Raw genomic sequence first — 14582 nt, 5'->3', positions numbered from 1 at the left:
CGTTACCACGAACTGTTTGATAAGGCTTAGGAGGCGTTAGTCCCGGCTCTATTGATTTCTGTCCGTTGGGTGACCACCACCTATATAACAAATACTTAATAAACAAATAAAACTCTTAGCAAACACACACAACAAACAAAAAGGAAATGAAACCACCAAATTATTACCAATTTCTCTCATGATAACAAAAAAAAAATAGAAAAAAGGACAATTATAACCAAAAAAACAGGAAAACAGAAGAAGAAGAAAAACCAAATATCCGTTATAATTTCTGCTTGTTATTAGGTCTTTATTCTTTGATGGTTACTTAAGTTAAATTTACGTTTGATCACAATTTGACTATATATCCGCTTGTCTTTGGGTGAACTTGATTCTTTGTTTTTGTTTGAAAAATTTCTTTTTTGAAAAGTTTTGGAAAATTATTTTAAAAACCGTATTTTTCTGAAACCAGATTCTTAGTTTCTTTTTAGAATTCCATATTTTCACTTGTAATTAAAAAAGAGTGAAAATTCTATTGTGCCCTACAATTTGTGAGAGTATAACATAGGATACATAAATTACTGGGAAAGGAAGCCATACAAGCCTACTAACAACTCGCTGCAGCACCAAGCCGCCTGAGGCCTATTAAAGGAAATATTATTATTAGTCTTGAGTCTGATTTCAATTACTTCTCGAACTACTTGCTTTATGCCTAAGTCATTGCTAATAAGGGCAGATTCTTCAAAAAGTATTTTGTGGCTAGGTTTTTCAAATACATGGCTGCTTAAAGCAGAATCAAAAGAAACAGCAGCAATATTAGAATTTAGAGCTTAGAATATTAGAATTTATATTGTTGCAGTCCTTTCTCTAAATTCTGGTGAGTTCTACCTACATAGAATTTGCCACAATCGCATGGTATTTGATCGAGTTTTTGGCGAGTAACTGGAGTAATCTTTTTATCAGTTGCCATTCTGTTCTTTCAGTTGCCATTCTCTTCTCACTGAGTTAACATCGAAAGTGGATTATATTCAAGACAGAAACTAAGGATTGAAAGTTGACTTATTTTAAACTACATCTCAACGATCGACTAGGCGGGTCATTGCTAATTGCATCAGTGTTACCTGTTTATGGATATTTGCCAATTAATGTAACCAGAGATGATTGCTGTTTCATTTCATGGCGCTGGGTTGTTATTGTTTATTTTGACTTTGTTTGAATGCGGGGCCCTCTGGATTTTTATTTCTTAGAAGAAAGGGCCCTTGCGAGTAAGGTTTCGTTCGATTTTTTTTAGAGAAGATTTGACACATTTGCAGGAATTTATTGTTAGTATTAAACAATTTGAAGATGACGGCTATTATGAAGAATTATTTTGATCAGGGGATCAAGAGCTTGTGCAGTTGGTGGTTAGTCTGGAACAAGGAATTAGTGCTCTCCACCAGGAACATTCCCATTTTCGGCAGGAGAATTGCGTTTTGAAATCAAAGTTAATTAATATAAAAAAAATCGTGCCTAAATTCTGAACTTGCCTCTAAAACTCAAATCTTCTATTTCACGGGATTCCCGTTGCGTCTGGGCAAAGTGCAGAAACTGCTGCTCGCGAGCTTTTGACTGATACTGGTTTGGCAAATGCTGACACTATTCCGTTTGTGAAGTGCTATCGCTTGAACAGTAATAGACAGCCAGGGGCTTCTACTAGGTCTTCTGCTAGGAATAAGTTTGTGCCAATTTTAGTCACATTGACAAGCATTGCTGATAGAGATAGTATTATGCTGAATTGTAGAAAGTTTAAAGGCTCTCATAAAAGTGTCAGCTCGTGACCTAGCGTGTCGCCGTAAAGAATTTTCAGCGTACGGGTATAGCCTACGCACTTTTGCTACTCCGTTAGTAAAGTGGCTGAAAAAAGATTTATTTCGAAAGGGATTATCATTTGGCTTGAAGCTAAGAAAAATTCGAAAGCGAAGAAAAGGACGTGAGTAGGGGGAATAAGAGTATTGTATTTCCAATTTGTATTTATTTGTAAATAAAACTCTGAACTCTGGACCAGAACTTAGGAGACTTCTGATTTTCAAATTATTGGTAAACACAACATACAGATTATTTTGTGTGCAGACTTTTTTAAGATTCGTAGTGATTTTTGGGATATATGGGAGGTCAATTATGTTTTAGGGCTTATCAGGATTCTCACAAGGTAAACTTCCATTGATTTTACTGGAGTGTCTTTTGAGTCTACGGTTAATTGTATTATTAATAAATAAAAGAGGATACCCATTTCCAAAAAGTATGTCCCTGGTAAAGTCTAATTCTGCTCTGATGTAGGAATCAGAACATATTTAGGGCACGATCGACGAGAGATGTTACAACAGCTCTTTTAACTTATGGGGTGCGGTTTGGTTTAAAATGTAAATATTTATTGTTTTGTGTTGATTTTCTGTAAATAGTAAAATTGAGTTTATCTAAGCTACGAATGATTAACACATCTAGGAATGAGATTTTATTTGCAATTTCAATTTCTAAGGTAAACGGTAAATTCCTATCATATGCGTCAAAGTGATCTAGAAAAAACCCTAATTTTATTTCCCCCATAGTTCCAAAATAAAATTACGTCATCCATGTATCGTCCCCAAAAGATATGTTTAATTTTTTTTTCATCATAGCTATATTGGTTGTATCTTGTTATAAGTTTTTCTCCTTATATATTTTTGTTTTGCTGAGGACGGCCCTTGGACATAGGGCCGAAATATTCATTCTAATTAGATTTTGAATGTCTTGCGAAAAAATTCCCTATTTTGTTCTTGTTTTTGATGTTTGTGATGGAAAGGCAGTGTGGTCTTCGTCGCTACTTATATTGACTGTTCCCTCTCAATTTTTTAACGTGCCAGTACAAAAATTTACTATTATGCTGTCTGACTGCATCTTCCAGATTTTCAGCAATTTTATCCATGGTCTTCACTTCCCGCTTCTTTAATTCACATTTTAACGGTTCTCCACTTTTCTTAAATTTCTCTTATTTTAGATAATAAGATAATAATTTCTATTAGACTTAAACCAATTACACTAATATTCCTAGTTATGTTTCTAACTGTCCTACCTAACCATCTGCAACATCGCAATATTTCTTAAAATTGCTTCATCCATCTTTCACATTTTCAAATTTTATACTCTCCAGTTTAGCATTCAACTGTTCCTGGAAAGTTTCTCTTAAATTCTCATCCTCCCGTCTACCATCGTCATAGCTCCTCGGAAGGTAGTTAAAGAGTCATATTTACTTTTAATGTGAATAATAGCATTCTTTTTTACCCTAGTATCTTGTGTCGAGTCTGCCAGTTTTAAGTTCACAATTAGATAATCAACTAGGTTAGCCGTCTTACTATCATGGGAACTGACCCCAAATAAAAGAATGTCATCTCACAATAAGGATGGAAGAGGTCAAATAGAAGGAATAAACACAAATTTGTACTTCAGAGGAGGGTTTAAAGCAAAGATTTAAACTACTGAGGACTAGGAATAGTGTGCAAGGCTCTATTGACCTCCGGCAACTCGATACTACAACGAGATGCTGTAGCAGTAGTACTGTAATATTTTACAATGAACTTTTTACTGAAAGCATCTAGCTCACCCACTTAAGACAAGATTATTTTAGATCATTTCTAACCAGGATCGATTTCTTGGTTTTTTAGCAGAAAGAAAAACAAAGAAGAAAAAAGAGATCTTTCAAGCGCCAATCAAAGTACCGTAGTCAATATCTACTTCTCACAAGCTTGACGTATACTCCCTGGTACCTTAAAACATAATTTTAGAATATCAATATTTATTTATAAAAATAATCATCATCTTTAAAAAAAAAATAGTTTTTATGTATCTGCGTCATTATATATAAAAAAATAATCTTTCGATACGAAAGATAGAAGTTTTCTTATACGTCTATAAGCTTGGATGACTAGAAGCTGTAGAGGCAGTTGAAAATAATCGTTGCTAATGCCTGAAATTAAAAAAAAAAATTGAAAAACCAGTATAATGCATTAATAGAAATTAGACAAAAATGCAATATAATAAATGTTCTGTTCATCTTCTATCACAAAGATCTTTCTGAATCCATAATAAGCAAATGTTCTACTAGATAGCGATTATGGGCCTTAAGCCACTTTCGAACTATGCTAAAATCCATAAAAGCGTCATAATCATCATTTAAGATCCTCCCAATTATCATAAGCAGGCCAAAAATAAATAAGTGTAGAATCAAGATGGCAATTCAAGCTCTGATCAAGCGTGAAGAACTTTCTAGCAGTGTTTTTTAAACTATATTCAAAATTTATTAGTTTAATTTTCAAGAAATTCAGTTTGTTGCTACAGAATTGACTTTTCTGAAGAGCATACGTAACATGAAATTCTGCGTAAGGCTCGAGTCGGCTTGACACTGCCAAGTTTACGTACAAAGTTTGCTCCGTAAAGTTACATATTTACGCGTATTACAGATTTATGTCCGGAATTTTCTTTAACACTTATTATTTATTTTGAGCGCTTTTATGTTCAGAGTCAGGGCTAATTTTACAACTTAATTTTGCGTTCTTTCTCAGCCTGTATTTTCGTAGGCTGATATATACTGGTTGAAGGAATAACTCAAGACATGATAAAAGGCCTGTCCTGGAATTTAATGAAGGTATTGGGTATTAGACACACCTTTAAAGCTATTCATAATGGTATAGAAGTTTGTTTGAGGACAATTTTTGCCCTATTAATTGAATAACTATTACTACCAAAAACTCAGCATCAAATAAAGGTCAACCTTTGCAGCCCAAAATCTTACAAATGTAAGTCATTCATATGCATTGACCTTACAGTATAAAAAAAAAGAAAGAGAAAAAAAAGACGTATAGATGAAGTTCAAAAGATCGGATTTTGGACTAAAGGTAAAAGCATTTTATTACCGATGTTAAACATCTTTATTCCGAAAAAACAGAATAAGGAGGAATGGGATGCAACTGGGACAATAAGGAATCGAATGATAAAGTTCTTTTCTCATAGCCTTTTCTGGATTTTTTGCAGGACCCCCCCCCCAAATAAAGGTCAACCTTTGCAGCCCAAAATCTTGCAAATGTAAGTCATTCATATGCATTGACCTTACAATATAAAAAAAGAAAGAAAGAAAGAAAAAGACGTATAGATGAAGTTCAAAAGATCAGATTTTGGACCGAAGGTAAAAGCATTGTATTACCAATGTTAAACATCTTTATTCCGAAAAAAAGAGAATAAGGAGGAATGGGGTACAACTGGGATGATAAGGAATCGAACGGTACAGTTCTTTTCTTACAAACTATTCTAGTTTTTTTGCAGGACCCCCCCCCCCCCTTCACCTTAATTATAAAAGTCGACGAATAAAAAGTTCAAATAAGGATAAATCCTTTCAATAAGCAATAAATATCTAGTATCACCTATTTATTTATCACCTATTTGAATCTTTTATTTAACGTCATGGAAAGGCAGTGGGGCCTTCAAAATTATCTAGACTAGAAAAAGGAGTCAGCTGTTAAGTGTGCCTTGTTGCTACATAAAAAAGATTATATGTGTTCGAAGGCAAGGTTGTCTTGTTCATTCGAACGATCAAATCTTGTCTCCTAAAAAATATCTATCAAATGATCATAAGATTAGACTGATAAGTTGTCATGCAAAATTTTGGGTTGCTTATATGTTATCATAATTCTCTTGTTTTTTTTTTTTTTTTTCTATAAAGAACAAATGCTCTGAATAAGCCTGTATTTAACAGGCAATATTCATGAAAACATTTTTAGAAGAAACTGAAGATAGATGATTAAAAAACACCAAGTTTATTAGTTTCCTAAGAAATTGCTCAGGCGGACTTCTGTATTATAAACTTTTTCTCTGTTTCCAGGATATTATGTCCTACTAGACAACAGGTGAAAACCGAATCTCTGCTTGGTTTCTTAGTTATATGAATGGCTTTTCTTTGGCCTTAATGTCACCATTTTCACAAATTGTTGCTCCCAATAGTTTTTTTTTGTTCTTCTTACCTCCTTGCTTAAAACAGCAATTACTTTAAATGCGACAATAAAAAATATAGGAAATAAACAAATAAATAAATAAATAATATATATATATATATATATTCATATATATATATATATATATATATATATATATATATATATATATATATATATATATATATATATATATATATATATATATTCATATATATATATATATATATATATATATATATATATCTATATTCATATATATATATATATATATATATATATATATATATATATATATATATATATATATATATATATATTCATATATATATATATATATATATATATATATATATATATATATGTATATATATATATATATATATATATATATATATATATATATATATATATATATGTGTGTGTTTGTGTGTTTGTGTGTGTAACGTAAAACAAATTTACAGTATGAAAATAAATAATAAATGCTGTCTTGCACACTTTTTGTCGAAGAGTTTTCTTTTAATATTAGTTTTTAGTTTTCATTCACCTAAACTTTCCCTTAAGTTTACCCCGTTTATAGCTGAATAGCGACATGCTTTGTGTAACAAAAATGGTCTAGTGTTTCAAGTTCAATTAAGTCTCCTGTTTAATCAACTTGAGTTAAAAACCCATTAATCTGAGATCAAATTATTAGTAAGGGTCATTTAAAGCACGTAACTCAATGCTGGACTATATTTTTTTTTTTTTTTTTTTTTTTTTTTTTATTGAAATAATCCCTACTCACGTCGGTGGAACTCTATATTATACTTCTCCTACTATAGCTTACATGAGTGCAAGGGAGTAATGGGATCCCCTTCTCTCCCAACATTAGTCGATATGATCCAAGAAATATTAAAAACAGCGGTGTTACAAAATAGTTTTTCACAAAATGAACAAAACTGCGAAGAAAAAGCGAGAGTAGTGAAAAGTCAATAGAGTTCACTTTTCTCTTCCAGTAAGTTAAAAACAGAACGATAAATATGCAGATATTTCGGTCGAAACCTCCACTCGACGTCCTCAGCGCACCAAAGTATATGCAGAGTAAAAAGTAATTCTTTCACCGTTGCCTCGAGAGAGTCTATCTTAAATAGAGCGTTTTCTTAGGTTTATTATGTTTGCATTTTTTCTTCTCAGGACATTAATTCGTATATTTCTTACTCTTTATTTACTTTGGTGCACTGAAGACGGTTGAGTGGAGGCCTCGCCTGAAAATACCCGCATAATTATCCTTCTTTTTTAACTAGCTGGAAATATCCTCATTTTTTCTTCTTCAGTTTTCTTTCGTCATGTATAGCCAATGTGGTCTTAAATTATTATTTACAATCTTGATTTTTTTAACCCTCCCCCCTCCCAAAAAAACCGTATCCTATTAACCCCTAAAAATGCCAACGGGTATCTTTATGAAGAATGCGCCACCACGCGGCTTTTTTGCCACTAAAGCTTGAAAAATCAATATACTTGTTCCGATAATTATAAATAAACTGACTATTTGATGATTTTCATTCGACGGATCCTGGTACCCCTTGAACCAAAATTACTGTTTCGCATCACAAAAGGGCAGAAAACACCCCTCTGCTCTGGAACAATCTATCTTGTTATTTAAAAAGGCTCCTAAAAATTTTAATTTCTGTTGCAATGATTCTTTTCTTGATTTTTCTAGGATCAACGATTCGATGGGGTCACTCCTAGGGAAAGAAAACAAAGGAAAAAAAGATGTTGTTTTTCACCCCAAAATGGCATAAAACGCCACTTTGCCATGGAAAATTCTTTCTTGCTACTTAAGAAGCTTCCTTGAAATTTTAATTTATATTCCAATTATTGATTCTAGATTCCCCCAGGATCATTGCTTTGATGCATTCAGCCTTGGGAAAAGAAAAGAAATAAAGAAAAATAAATATTGTTTTGCACCAAAAAAAAAAAACAAAAAAAAACAGAAGACGCCACTTTACCGGGAAACAATCTTTCTTGTTACTTAAAAAGCTTCCGAAAAATTTATAATTTCTGTTCCAATGATTCTTTTCTTGATTTTTTGGGATCATTACTTCAATGCATTCACCCCTGAGAAAAGAAAGGAAAACAAAGGAAAAAAAATGTTGTTTTGCACCCTAAAATGGCAGAAAAAGCCATTTTGCAATGGAACAATCTTTCTTGATACTTAAGAAGGTTCCTTGAAATTTTAATTTCTGTTCCAATGATTCTTTTCTTGGTTTTTCTAGAATCAATGATTCGATGAGATCATTCATAGGAAAAAAAAACAAAGAAAAAAATGTGGAATTGAACCCCAAAATGGCAGAAAACGCCACTTTGCCAAGAAACCATCTTTCTTGCTACTTAAGAAGACTCCTTGAAATTTTAATTAATGTTCCAATGATTCTTTTCTTGACTTCTCTAGGATCTTAGCGTCGCCACCCATGGGAGAAGATTGAAAACAAAGAAAAAATAATGTTGTTTTACTCCACAAAATGGCGGGAGACGCCACTTTGCTGTGGAGCCATCTTTCTTGTTACTGAAAAGGTTCCTAAGAATTTATAATTTCTATTCCGAATATTATTTTCTTGATTGTCTGGGATTATTACTTCGATGCATTCACCCCTGGGAAAAAAAAATAAAAAAATTGTTATTTTATATTATTTAGGGTTACGAAAGCTCTTTTTTTAGGGTTTCAGCTACTATTCGTCCGTCCCGCCCCTTACTTCCTCACAACGGACTGTTTGATAAAAGTAGAGATTGCATTGCTGTTAAACTGTGAGTTACTATTCAGCACTCGTTTCTTTAGAAAATCAAACTACAAGCCCACACCAAAGCCATCACTTTGTTTGAAAGTTTGACTCTTCCCTTGTAATCCCTTCCAACAACCCCCCTTCCCCTTGTAATCGTCTTTGTAACAGCTATCTAACATTTATGCCAGTACTTCAAATGTCTCCAGATTTCCCCCAAAAAAAATTTTTCGCCAAGCTCTCTGGAAAAATTAATATTGGGAACAAATTGTTAACCATCGTTAACTTTAATTTTCGGAAAATTTTTAGAAAACCTCGTTTTTTCTTACATCTCTGCTCGATTATTTGGTACTCAAAGTTCCTATAAAGAAAAGTGAAAAGATACAACTTACGCAGACTCGTGCAAACTCTTTCAGTTTGCGTGACGAAGTTTCAGGGAATGAGGCTAAATTTAAGGAAGGGACATCGTCTGAGACTGTTGACCAGAGAGAACGAGGCTTGTGAAGGGTGGCCTGCAAGGAGCCCATAAATGAAATTATGTTCTGAACCCTGTCTTAGGACTAAAGGTCACCGACCCTTGTGGCCAGAACTTTGACTGAGCTTGGTGAGTCTGGCCATAATAATAAAGTCAAATGAAAGTTTTCATGTTATGATTATTACAAAAAATATTCAATCTTGTGGATAAAATTTGTTGTACGTCTCCCACTAAAAATGAAGTTGGTGCACCGGTACTCGGGTCAGATCTCTATGGTTGTAAAAGCTGGGAAAAGAACTTGATATTTTCAGTACTCAAGAAATTTAAAGGTTTCTAAAATGTGTAAGTACACTCTTAATTTTGGTGCCTAATGTGGTTAACAAAGTACATCGCATGATAGTATACCACTGGGATCATTACTAGCAAAATACAAGTCAATAAAAGACGAATGGAAATAAACAGTTGTTTATGAAGTAGCTTGATCCCTCCCCTCTTTCCGAGAGTCATCAATGTAAAATTATAAGAAAATAAAATAATTTTGTGTGCTACAAAGTATCTGTGGCTGCTCTAGCCAAGAGATACTGCAGAACAATATTTCACCCCATTACTCGGAACCCAATAAAAAAAAAAACTGTCAGAACTGCTATGCAATTTACTGGATTTCTTAGAGTAAAGGGGTTATAAAGCTGTTATCCCGGCTTTAGATATCTTTGGGTCCCAAAATGAGTCAGCTACTATCCCGATATTAGATCCTAAGGAGCACCGGCCTCGGTAGTCAACTGCTACCCCCATCTTAGATCCCAAAGAGCACCGGCCTGGGTACCAAAGACCCAGAATTAGTGAGAACCCGCGTAACTGAGTAATAAGAAAATTAAACCTAGTTTAATTTAATTTGCATGGTGAAAAAATCATTCCTTATTTAAGCAGAGACTTCAGTAAGAGATAATAATGTATACTGAAAGCACAAAAGTGACGAAAATAAGTATCATCAGGACCTGAAAACTCCACAAATAGTCTACAGAAAACAAAGGTTAATCTACAAGCTTACAATAGTTTTCATTGGTTATGATAATAATAGCTTTTAGTATGCAAACTATATCTCTTGAGAAAAACTCAAGCAATTCCGTTTGTCAAAAAAGTGCTGGTTTGTAGAATTGTTCAGGTATTGGGAAACATCAAGTGTTGCTTTATGTGATTTAGTTTTGTAGATATATCCTGCATGATCTGCCAAGCCATATTCATGTTCCTTTGAGTTGATACTAGTTTTATAGTAATTTTTTCAACTTATCTCTTTACTTCTGTAAGAAAAACAAAGGTTCTTTAAATCATTTTCTTTTCGTTTTTCAACTCTACACAACAAATTTTATATAAAGATCTTTATCCAACTTGAGCGACCAAACTAAAAAAAAAAAAAATCAAAATGGGCTTTTATTAACGCAAGGATACTAATTACATGTTTTACCACCCACCTATGAACGTGGAACTTATTCTATAGATAAAGAGTCCCAGGGGTGTATTATCACCAGAGAAAATCACATTATTTTCATGGAAATGAAAAATAAAATCCAATTATAGTTCTTTCTTCAGAACACTTTTTTAGTTGTCGATTGCTAGGGAGCATGGGAAGGAAACCATATATTACAAACCTTTGCGTAAGGATTTTTAATCAACGCGACTGAAACGGTATCCTTGATACGCTTCCCATCCTTTCCGTTTCAAAAAAGTGCCGTTTTGCCCATTATGAGATGGGGAGCTCGCCTGCCTCCAGTTTAAGAGTTTTAACCAAAAATGCAACGGCAGCATCACAGAAAGATGTTTAATGACACATTCCATGCTCTTGATTATATCTCCTTTTTTTTTCTTTTGTACATTCGTCTCAAAAAGCCATCATAATCATAAAGTGCTTCATAATAAAAACTGCACTTCAGGAACGGTAACTATTATTTCAGCTAATTTCAATAGTAAAAGTTTATTGCGAAAACAGATCTATGCAATTACAAAAGGGCCTAGAAATCCTTGAAATGGCGTAAAATCGACATGAAAAGTGCACCATTGGAATCACTAGGGTTGAAAAAAGCAGATGTACAGTCCCCGACCTTGAAAAACTAGGAAAATCCTCTTTTTCCCTGGGAGGAACTTAGGTTTCCTGAGCATCTGATAATAAGAAGCACTGTTTTTTTCTTCTTCGCCCCTAATGGTGCACTAGAACATAATAGAGAGCTGTTTAAGATCTCATTTGAAAGCTAATTTTTATATCTACTTGCTTTTTATAAATTGTACTTAATCACGCTATCATTAAGTTCCATATGCCACGAAAATGGGTATTTTTGTTGCCAGTTCCCGAGTAGAAAGGCTGGGAATCACGAAATGAATACCATCACAGTCTCCATGGTTGAAAAAGTTGTACTTGAGGTTTGCAAGGCCTTCTTGTATCGTAGCTCGAGTGAGACTATGATAAGCATTATAGATTAGTGTGTTGTTGTGAGGCTACGTTGTCATTTTTGACTCGTAAATCAATATTCTTGTTTTTATACTTGACTCTTCCATTTTCAGAAAAGCCCTAGTATAATCCTAAAAGCATAGTGCAACATCACAACAAGTTTATTTGCACTAGTTTTATCGATATATGTTACAAAGGTTGTGAAGTGATATTTTTTTTTCATTTTAAGTTCCAACTTTGCTCTTTACTTCCCTCAGAAAATTTTGCTTTTTTAAATTAATCTTTGTCCATTTTTGATTAAAAAAATCATATAGAAGGCACAAAACCATAATTGAAAAAACACCCAATACCGATATGCGCGAACCAGTACACCCTATACCGCGTAAAACCCTTTCCCCAGGGGCTATGCAGGGTCATTTCATCACCAAAAGCAAGGTTATTGGACGTTTGAACTATGTTGAAGAAAGTGGCTATCTCAAAATTTTGGTCGGATGTCTTTGGGGGAGGGGGATAGCTGCCCTCAAATGTTCTTGGTCACTTAAAAAGAGCACTAGCAATTTCAATTTCCATTGGAATGAACCCTTAATCATCTCCCTATGATGTTCTGGTAACCCACTAACCCTGCTAATGTTGCAGGAGCCTTCTGGTGAGCAGACGATTTACGGAACTTGCTAAGGGGGATGGGAGGAGCAATATACGGAAGGGATTCTGGTAAACCCCGAGTTAAGGGTTTTAGACGGTAATCCTTACAATGGTTCCATTTTATACTTCCGAGCTTTTCCACTTAGGAAGTGACACCAAAAGTGCTGTTTTTAGTGCTATATAGCACTTACGGATGGTGGAATTGATAAAGAGCACGTAGATATGAGCAATAGATTTCAAATGAGCTATTATACATCTCTCTAAGAAGTATCCCACTAGCCTAAGGTTTTCCACTTGAGACATGGCACCAGAAGTACCGATCTTAGTGCCATTTGGCACTTGCAGATAGTAGAATTTATAAAAAGCACGCAGATATGAGAAAAAGTATTTAAATGATCTATTAAATATCTCTTTGATGTTCTGGTTACCTGCTGGCCGTGAGATGAAAAAAGACAAAAAAAGGAGAGACAGTACTACCGATGCCAAAAAGTGATATTCCTTGCTGTCCAATATGGGAGACTGCAATTCCCCAATTTAAGGCTTTCAACCATGCTGATTACAATAGTGCACTTTTCATTTCGATATGACGCCATTTTGAGGGATTTAAAACTTTTTTCGAAATTGCCAGAAATTCCTTTCCGTATCAAAACTTTTACTTTTGAGATGAACCGAAATAACAGTTACCATTTCTGAATCGCTGTCAGATGGCAATTTTTCTTACTTGTCATTTTTTTTTCAAAACACGTTTTAAACTTTTGCATACTATGGGCTGTGGTTCACTCTTTACTAGATTGCAGCTACTGCTGCAACCGTGATTAGTAAAACTGGGTGGAAGGGTAGAACTGCAGCTCTGCAGAAGGAAAATCTTTATAAAACAGAAATAGTACCAATAGATTCCTTATTTTATGCTGTTTTCAACGCAATAGTCGTTACCCCGACGATGCCCACCCCTGACGGACCCATTTATAGACCTAAGAACATATTTATTTATGGTACTGGTCAAGAATAGCAGATCTTCAGAGGGACACGGGCTAGAACAAAAAGAGGGACATTTTTATATTGCTAATCTTATGATCATTTTCACGGTTTTGTTCACGTTTTTGACAATGCATCCACTGCCCCCTTTTTATGGTCTCATATACTTAGGATACGCATGAAAAAAGTAACGTAATAATTGATGATGAAAACTGATTTAAAAACAAGTAAAAATGGGGGGGGGGAGTGATTTATTGATACTTGCTGCATATAATAAAGTAAAAATTCCTTTACATCTTTACATCTTTGTTGCTGTTTCCATTGTTAGATCCGTTGTATAATGGATAATAAATAATATTTTAAATGACTTGAGAATGTGAATAATAAAGGAAGGAAACAGGAGAATTTTAACAATAATAATATGCTTCATATTACAAAGTGAAATTTTCATTGTTTTTTAGTTTGATATACCCAGAGACGTCGTTTCGGAAGGGCAGTTGCCCATCTCCCAATAATTGACTATACCCCTCTTCCCCCTCCCAATAAAAATACTGGAGCTACGCCCCTGGATGTACTCGAATATATCCGAGAGCTATACATGGGACCATCATAAGGAGGTTGGGAGTGACTATCACAAATACGGCTTTAATTATAATAAAGAGCATAAAATTAGCACTTAAAATGCATCTCTTTTTTTTAGTATGTCTCCTTCTGGGGATGCACTATTCTACACCTTTACCAATAAATACAATATTTGGCCCCAGAATGGGAGGCTTTGGGTGGGGTTCAAGTGTCACGGTAACGAACACCATATTTGGGTTGTTGAAATAGTCAATGGATATGAAAAATTTAATGTTTTCCAAAAAAAGTACTTACAAAATGCATCATCTTCCTTGTTTGGATTTTATGCTTTGCTTTACCCCAAAGCTCCTCTGACAGCTCAAGACAAACTGGCCAAAATCGAATTGAAACACATATTAAAAGGCATTTTTGTTTACAGTAATTTCATCTTTATCGGGTTCTATGCCTCTTTAGACGACCTTCAGCTTAGCTGTTTACATTTAATGGTAAAGCACATGGACAAGAATGACAACTTTCTGTATCAAGGTCTAAAACGTATACCTTATAGGCATTTTTCATTACAAAGATCTAAGGACCAGAAAGGAATCGCCGTAATTTCCCTGCTTTAACGAAATCTAATCTCGAAGAAATATCATTTTTGGCACTTTTGATCGACAGATCCTGAATGAAGCCTGGATTTAACAGAGAATTCGTCAGACGGCCCACGATCAAGCGCTTACAAATGTCTCTTTCAAAGG

General features: G+C 34.1%; 1 long non-coding RNA gene across 1 annotated transcript; it reads right to left on the bottom strand.

Annotated features, from left to right (window-relative positions):
- Positions 1-3770: 3770 nt before the first annotated feature.
- Positions 3771-14289, bottom strand: LOC136026174 (uncharacterized). The gene is made up of 3 exons (XR_010617226.1): positions 14140-14289; positions 9124-9243; positions 3771-3958 (listed from the first exon to the last, which is right to left on the bottom strand). It is a non-coding gene; the product is annotated as an uncharacterized LOC136026174 (long non-coding RNA).
- Positions 14290-14582: the final 293 nt, after the last annotated feature.

This window comes from Artemia franciscana, chromosome 4 (genome assembly GCF_032884065.1).
Source record: "Artemia franciscana chromosome 4, ASM3288406v1, whole genome shotgun sequence".
Classification (NCBI taxonomy): Eukaryota; Metazoa; Arthropoda; class Branchiopoda; order Anostraca; family Artemiidae; genus Artemia; species Artemia franciscana.
This window is presented reverse-complemented; position numbering and strand designations above follow the sequence as displayed.